The sequence below is a fragment of the Salvia splendens genome, chromosome 4 (genome assembly GCF_004379255.2).
Source record: "Salvia splendens isolate huo1 chromosome 4, SspV2, whole genome shotgun sequence".
Classification (NCBI taxonomy): Eukaryota; Viridiplantae; Streptophyta; class Magnoliopsida; order Lamiales; family Lamiaceae; genus Salvia; species Salvia splendens.
In genome coordinates, this window is record NC_056035.1 from 23,558,617 (window position 1) to 23,566,981 (window position 8,365).

The following is an 8,365-nucleotide window of genomic DNA, read 5'->3' on the forward strand; positions in this document are numbered from 1 at the left end:
ATCATAATTAGCAAATAATTTACTTACTAATCATTTTATACTTTACACTCTTTTAGCTGACATCATATTTATTTATTTATTTATTTTTAGTTTGTTTTTTTGTCCGACAATGACACTATCGAGATTCGAGTTATGTGGGTGGCCAGTCCCATATAACCACATTTCTCGGTCATACGGGAATTCTTGTCCCGTACTTTGATAAACTTTAGACTTTATACTTTATCAAATAATCGTTTGACAAACTTCTATACTGACATACTGTAGCCACTGCATCAGGTCACTGATATCGAATACGACTCGACACCCTATGTGGCATGTTACTAAACACACTTCAAACCCACCAAGAGCCTAGGAACACCTAAACCTAGGATCCGATACCAACTTGTAACACCCCCTACCCGATCGGCGAACGGTCGAATAGGAAATGTCACAATTACGGTGCCATAAATTATGGTCAATTAAAAACCAAACTTAATTCATTAACCTATCAACAAAAGTTCCAACACTATTTACAAACACAGCGGAAGCTATTGCAAATGTTCAAATACTATACATGCCACATCTAATAGAAATGGACACAAACGCCGCAAGCAGTGATTAGTGACCCACCGTGGATGCAGTGCTGGCAAAGAAACGAAAGAAATATCCAAAGAAATCCCTGATCCAATTAACCTGTAGCACACTCAACACTTCAGCCACAATACTCTAACAACAATAATCATACAACTTAAATTTTTTAAATTCTTATTATTTTATTTATCAACCATTACCGCTTATATCATATTATTATTGTCTTATTAATTTCTAACATATATTGGGCAGCATCTCCTCTATGACCAACACATACCCAGAACCCAACAATAGGCAATATCAAACCCAGAATTTATCAACAGTCATCAGCATTCATATGAAGCATCTAATATTCCAAATGATATCCATACATTAACATAGACAAATCACAGACGTCATCATACGCATCAACATACCCGTACCAGTAGTCAAATCTCCGTCCACGACTTCAAATTTCCAAACTATGTCATCAGAGGGGTATAATAATACAAAACTTCACATATGTCATAAACTACATCTGCAAGTCAGATTTTCAATATTTATGAAAAAACTCAACAGAACCATGTAACAGAATCCATTTTCACGTATAAGATATTATCATATCAAATTTTAACAGATGTTTCACATAATCTCATATTATAACTCATATGTTGCCATACACATTGTCACATATATCATCACGAATATTTCGATTGACATTATCACATAATTTCACACATGGCCCCTTAATGTGCTTAGTGACATACTAGGGTACGCGGACCAGATCAGAATCAGAATCACGATCAGAATCAGATACAGACGCGGATTTTGTCCTCGAGAGGACTCCGCACTGACCACCCAATTAGGGTGCAGACAGATAATCAGACCATCCATTTCGGATGTAGACAGATAATCCCGGGAACTGACCACCCATAGGGTGTAGATCAGACAGATCAGATAACAGACGATCCTCGCTTCGGTTATCCAGAAGACGAGAGATCATAGATAATGCAGCGCTGCTGTCCTATGGCATGCCAATTGTACCCACAGAACACATTCAAGCACGGGGCATAAGCACTTACAAGTATACTTTATCATCAACGATTTCCAACATAACAAATCCATACAGACAGATCAGACGTCAACACAGATCGATCAGACAAATTTCACATGTAAATCTTATTTGTATACATCTCACCATCTTTACATTCACAATCATATTCTTCCATTTTCATACTTCATTACCAAATCATTCAATAATTCACCATATTCTCATGTTTTACTTCATAAGTCTTTTATCACATAATTACTCATAATCTACTAAAATAATAATACATCAACACAGACAGACAAATCAGACCTCATCACAGATAGATAGATCAGACATCATCACATTTAATCACATTTATTTCCATCTCCTCAACGTATACTCTTTTCACATATTTCATTATCAAATCAATCAACAATCCATCATATTCTTATATTTTACTTCTTGAATATTTTATCACATAATTAATCATAAATTATTTAGACAATAAGTCACGTACTAATCACGGAAAAATACGCAAGAGAATTAGGCCATTTAAGTGTTGAGCATGCTACCTGGATGATGTTGTTTCCAAACCTTTCCATTCGACATTTCTTCTTTCGCCGATCCTTTTTCCTTTCATTTGCTAACATTTGGGTGTAGCTACCTCATAGAATTATAACACAAATTAATTTATCGAGAAATAATATTACTATAAGCTAAACTCTCCCCTTTTATCCTCATCTAATATCCTAGATGAAAGTAATTCCATGATCTAGCAATTTACTTTTAATATATCCACGACATTAGACTGTTTTCTCGTTAATGTTATGTAATCATTTAAAAGGCTTTAGAGGCGTAACTTAGTATTTCCAAATACCCTTGGAAGTCTAGTTTACAAAGCAACGATTCCTAATGGGTCGAGAGATATTCTCCTTTCACCACAGACTACCAAAATCGAGCAGTTTATGGCAATAGTTTCTACACAATTTTTATAAATAGTATTTGTACTTTCTAATTAATCACAAAATTCAGAGAATAACTAAACACCTTATAGTTAATTTAGAAATTATGCAATCAAGTTTTCATCCACCTTAAATTCCCTGAATATTTCGGATAACACATACCAAAATATGCTAGTGTACCAGAATTTTGACAGTTTGTAGCTGTATTGTTATAAAAATTTATACTTATAGTAAGTGAACTCCGAAATTTACAAAACAATTCAGAGAACCTCTAGACTCATTATAGTTATTTTCAAAATTGATAAATCAAACTTTTCACAGTCCTAAATATTCAAAACAATTCAGAATATGGGGCTAAAAAACAGAGGAGTTAATCTGACTCATACTTTTGTATCAAATTCTATTTCCATTTATGTTTAATTATCCCATTAACCATAAATCAACAATCATTTACTCTATATAACATCAAATGCTCAAGATTCAATAATAAATAATTTTCGGTCATCTCAAGATATAATTAAAACACCCTTCAAAAATGCATATCTATCATCCTAATATCACATATAAATCAATATGACAAACATTTATTTCATGCATGGTTATTCCCAAAATTTTCGTAAATCATATAATATTTAAACTCAATATTTCTTGCATCTTTAAGTTGTAGAAATAGCATAAAATACAAGGTTTACCTTAACTTTATCATTTACACTTGATTTTCCTTTAATTCTTTTCAAGACATGATCAAGAATGGAAGAGAAAATTTTCTTGTATTTCAAAGAGGGAGAGAGCCGAGAGTTTTCAAGTAGAAGGAAGAGGAATAATATTATTTGTAGTTTATATAAGTCTAAAATTCATTATTAAATTTTATGGAAGATAAGGTGTACAAGTGGCACCATTCTAATTAATTAACCAAGTCTAGAATTTTCTTCATATTTCCTCCACTTGATGGACGTGTAATACCAATTACATATCTGAAATAATTAATCATTTTACTTTTTACAAGATTTGGTGTATTTTTTATGTGAAATGACCATTTTGCCCTCCTGTCGCGTTTCCTATACGAGCGCCGATTTAATTCTAATTTCTTGCTCAATCTTAATCACATTATACTTATTTTGATCTCTAGATTCCATATAAATTATCTTCCAATGGAAATTCCTAATATTTCTCGGCAAATTCGCCGAAAAACCCTAATCGGTGACTTTTCTAAAAAACGTACTAAAACTCATTAAAACTCAATTCTTTGCTCACGTATCCTTTCTAACACTTATTTAAGACTTATATTTCGGTATCCCATGATTTATTGAATTATCAGAATTTATTTTGTTATTTATTTCAATTTATTCGCCGAAAACCCTAATTTCGGCGATTTACAGCACCGGAAATTCACTTTTCCGTCTAAGGTGGGTTTTGGGGCATTACAGTTGTCTTGTTTCATAAATCCAAATCAAATAGTCAAATCCAAACCGCTTGTTCCGGTTATAACCGCATTAAAAAGGTACATTACCGATTCCCGTCTCATCTTTCTCACCATAAATACAGTCGTTTCATAACTTAAATTCAGCCGATTCTGAACTACACTTACCTTCTTCACTTTTTCAAACCTCCATTCCCTTCACAATCATTCTTTTATTTGCTAAATCTTAGCTATGTCCAGTGTAGGAAGTGAGAAGAGAAAATGCAAGAGGCTGCGGGCGGCGCCACCACCCAAAGATGACACTCAATTCGAAAAGCTAGTAGATCCGATCGCCGGAGATCTCAAAAATGAGAGGAAAATGGATCAATTTGAATTCAAAATCAGAATTAAAAAAAATTGAAAATCAGCCGAAACCGGCGGTTTTGGGGTAAAACCGGAGGAACCACCGGTTTCACGGTTAACAGCTGGTTTTTGCCGGTTCCGGTAAAAAAAACCTCCGGTTCCTGTAAAAAAACCACCTGAAAAAGCTGCCAACGGCTGACGCCTCAGATACCTCGCCGGAACTGTGAAACCGCCAGTTAACCGGCGGTTCGGAACTGTCTGGAACCGGCGGTTCAGTGACGGTTTCAGTTCGTAAAATCTTCAACCGGAACTGGCCCGCGGTTCCAAATACGACGGTTCTGGTTCGTAAAAATTGTCACGGTTCCGGTTTGAAATTGGAACCGGCGGTTCCAGGTCAGCGGTTAACCGCCAGAACCGAAAACGGTGGGCACCTCTACTTCCCGGGCACTACGATCATCCCCCCTTTCTTAGCTATTGTTAGGTTTGTCATACTGAAAAGCATGTTTTGAGCACGAATGAGCACGAATAGAATCTTGCTTGTATACGAAAACCTCTACAATCCACTTTTAACCCGATTCGGTATTATTCAAGCAGTTACGCACAAATAGAATCACCATCATTATTACATTGTGTTTGCTTGTGCATTTATAAGATGTTTTATGAACATTTAAATGCATAAGAAGTAAACAAAGTCTAAGTGTTTTGCTTAGTAGACCGGTTGTGAGCGTCGTCCACTTTAAGGTAACACAGTCAGTTCTATGCAATGCTTTGCAAAAGAGAAAGAAGAATTTCACAACCTAGATAGGCTTTGGCTACCTATCGCGAAAGGTTGCAATGTCAGTCCGATTATTTCTAAGCCTTACTGATATAAGATGACATTGGTGTGGTATAACACTGAACGGATCTAACAACAAGACATGTCATCATGCTATGTACTGGAAGACTAGGTCTTGATAAACAACTATTTCTTAATCAACATACGTTAGCATTGAACATACGATATTGATTATGCACTACTTTGACTTATCAAACTGTGGGTTCAATTTAATAATTAAAAAACTAATTGGGGAGGTCATATCCAAAACCTTCCATAGATCCCTGACTAGACCCATTATGTAACTATTATAAATAGGAGAATAAAGGAGATAGAAAATAGACTTGAATTTTTATGAAAAATTTCGTCCACTCCTTAAAAGAGTAGGGGACGATTTTTTCATAAATTTTCTCCTCCGTGAGGAATTTTTCTGTCTTCTTTATTCGAGTCCTAGTATTTTGATAAGATCAGCCCACCCTGATACTGTGATACAGCTCGGGAACCAGTCAGAAGATCCGTGGTCTAGTATTGAAGATCATCTTGGAGAAGGCGCGAGCAATCGATAATTCTTTGCAGAATCAAATCGGTAACTCTAAACCATAGTATTCATGTTTAGGATTTAATTTCTTTGAGCATGAATTACTTGCGTTCTAGCATGCAATTATCTATTTAATATGTGAATTGATTAATCGCATAATCGGTCAAATAGATAATTGTTTGATTTATTTGTTTTGTACAAAGTCTTCCGCTGTGCAAGGGGCACGAAACCCCAACAATTGATATCAGAGCCATTTTTTGATTCTGATTATGTGGATTAATTTCATGTTATGTGAATTGCTTGATCGCATGAGTTTCGTGGCATATTTGTCGTTTTATTTGTTTTATAACATGATGTTACGACTGAAATATGATAGTTTCATTCTCAAATCTTTTTGGAGTTATATTATGTGGACTTAGAATTTTGAGTCTTCCATGTTATTGTTTAATACATGACTTCATGAGTGCCGCAAAGATTGAATTCTTGTTTCGTGGAATTTTACTCCAAAATTATTATTCTTTCTACAATGATTGATTACATATTATATTATGTGGATTCAATTGCGGTGATACAAGGAAGAATTCATTCGGTTTGTTTCAATTCAATTGTTTGAATTGCGTGAAGTTTGAATTGTGTGAAGTTTTGCCTTAAGTGAATCAAATTCCGAGTCGGCAATTCGGAATTACGGCAGCGGCAGTTCAGGGAATAAGGAACGATGCAGCAGCAGTAGCCGCGGCGAACGTGCAGCAGCGCGACGCCGGTGGAGTTACGGGCAGCAGCGGTGATCTGGCTCGGGGGCGATGGCGCAGCAGCATTGTCAACGTAGAGACTACGCAGCGCCAGGTGCGTCCTCACGAGCAGATGGACAGCAGCAGCTGCGGAGCAGTGGGAGTCCAACGTTGCATTGCCTTGTTCAGTGACTTCGATTTCCAAAATTGATTACGGTTTTCTAATCCTTGGATTCAATTTTGGAAATAATTCAAGATTAATTTGGAAATAAGATTTGAATATATCTTGTGGATTTTATATATTGTATAAGATTTAATTATGAATTAAATCATGGATTAATTAGATTCTTTCTTTTTTGTATGGATTTATATGGATTGTATTCCAAAATGAATCCTAATTAAAATTGGAAAATGACAATCTAATTTTTATCTATATCCTATGGATTTATCCCTAGACGAATCCTAGTTGGATTTAGATAATAATAATATTATTTTATTCTTATCCTATGAATTTATATGGATTTATTCATATATGAGTTCTAGATGGATTTGGATAATGATAATATAATACTTTATTATTATCCTATGAATTTATATGGATTTAATCCTAGATAAATTCTAGCTGGATTTGGATAGTCATAATATAATATTTTATTCTTATCTTATAGATTTATATGGATTTAATCATAGATGGATCATAGATAGATTTGAATAATATTTATATTATTTTATTTTTATCCTATGGATTTGAATAGATTTAATTCTATTAAGACAAATTCTAGATGAGTCACAGGAGAGAGAAGAAAAGATGTCATCTCAAGGGCATAAATGTCAAGATAGGATGGGCTTAACCTAGGAATTTGGGCCCAACATCATCCTATAAATAACAAGGAGAATACATGCAAAAGGGAGCTTTTCGGGTCCAGTATCACCTCAGTCACTACACAGTCTTCTTTTACATTTGCAAGCATGGAGCACGGGAGCTAGGAGTCATCGGAGTCATAGTTTGTTTTTCTTTAAAACCCCGAGGGGTCGAAACAATTGTTGTTTAGTTTTCGTTCATGTTTTCTTTTGAATTTTAGTTGTTATTTTGTTTAGTCTCTACTTTGTTCCTTGTTGCTGATCGATCTTCTGAATTTGAGCTTTCGAATTCTGTTTTGTTTGTTGAAGATCGTTTATGAAATCGAGTTTTCAATGCAAGCTGTTTGGATCTGATGTTCTCTGTCGCGTTTCCTTTGTTTAGCTTAGTTCTGTTCTAATTTGGAAGTTAGCTCTGCTCAACTTAGTGGTTTATGTTTAGATCTGAAGTTAGGATGAAGTATGTGATGCATATTGGGGTAGATTAGGTGATTTCGGAGTTGAATCTTGTTTAGATTACCTCTGTTGCTCTATCTTTCGATTTTTCGTAGTTCGATATAAGTTTCACTTCGTTAACTTGCATGAGTTTCAGATAAATACCTTAGATTTATTTTCTCTTGGGTTAAATCGCATGGATCTGTGTTTTGATTTGTTTGTTTCTTGCTTTAATGTCATATGCTCTGTTTTCCTCTGCTGTGATGTTTGTTTTTAGATGCTTAGTGAAGAATAAGGTCATAGTTTGTTAGGATCGCAGTCCCTGTCGCCTTTTTCGTTGTTTGCTGCTTTTTTGAAGTGCGCTTTTCTTTCAGTGGTCCCCACTGTTATGTTGACGTGTGGTTTATATCTGAGTTGATCAGTTCAAGTTATGTTGTTTCATCTTGATAGTTTAGTTGATCAAGTTAGTCTATTGCTTGAGTGATTTTAGTTAACCCACAGTAGTGAAGCATGTCAGCAACCAACCCCCCAACATGTCTCATACACAACTCGACATGCCTCTGTCCCTGTGGGATTCGACCCTTACTTCCCTTTACTAATCTATAGTATTGTGGGTTAAGGTATTGAAGTCCCTAAGCCTCTCTGTTTGCATGACCAACGACTGGATAGTTGTCTACTTAACCTCTTCA

General features: G+C 35.2%; 1 long non-coding RNA gene across 3 annotated transcripts; it reads right to left on the reverse strand.

Annotated features, from left to right (window-relative positions):
* Positions 1-439: 439 nt before the first annotated feature.
* On the reverse strand, positions 440-3,357 carry LOC121800453. 3 transcript variants are annotated; one of them, XR_006050507.1, is made up of 4 exons: positions 3,234-3,357; positions 2,152-2,239; positions 987-1,087; positions 440-672 (listed from the first exon to the last, which is right to left on the reverse strand). It is a non-coding gene; the product is annotated as an uncharacterized LOC121800453 (long non-coding RNA). The 3 variants fall into 3 exon arrangements; XR_006050508.1 differs by having other exon boundaries at positions 993-2,239; XR_006050506.1 differs by having other exon boundaries at positions 987-2,239.
* Between the last annotated feature and the right edge of the window lie 5,008 nt (positions 3,358-8,365).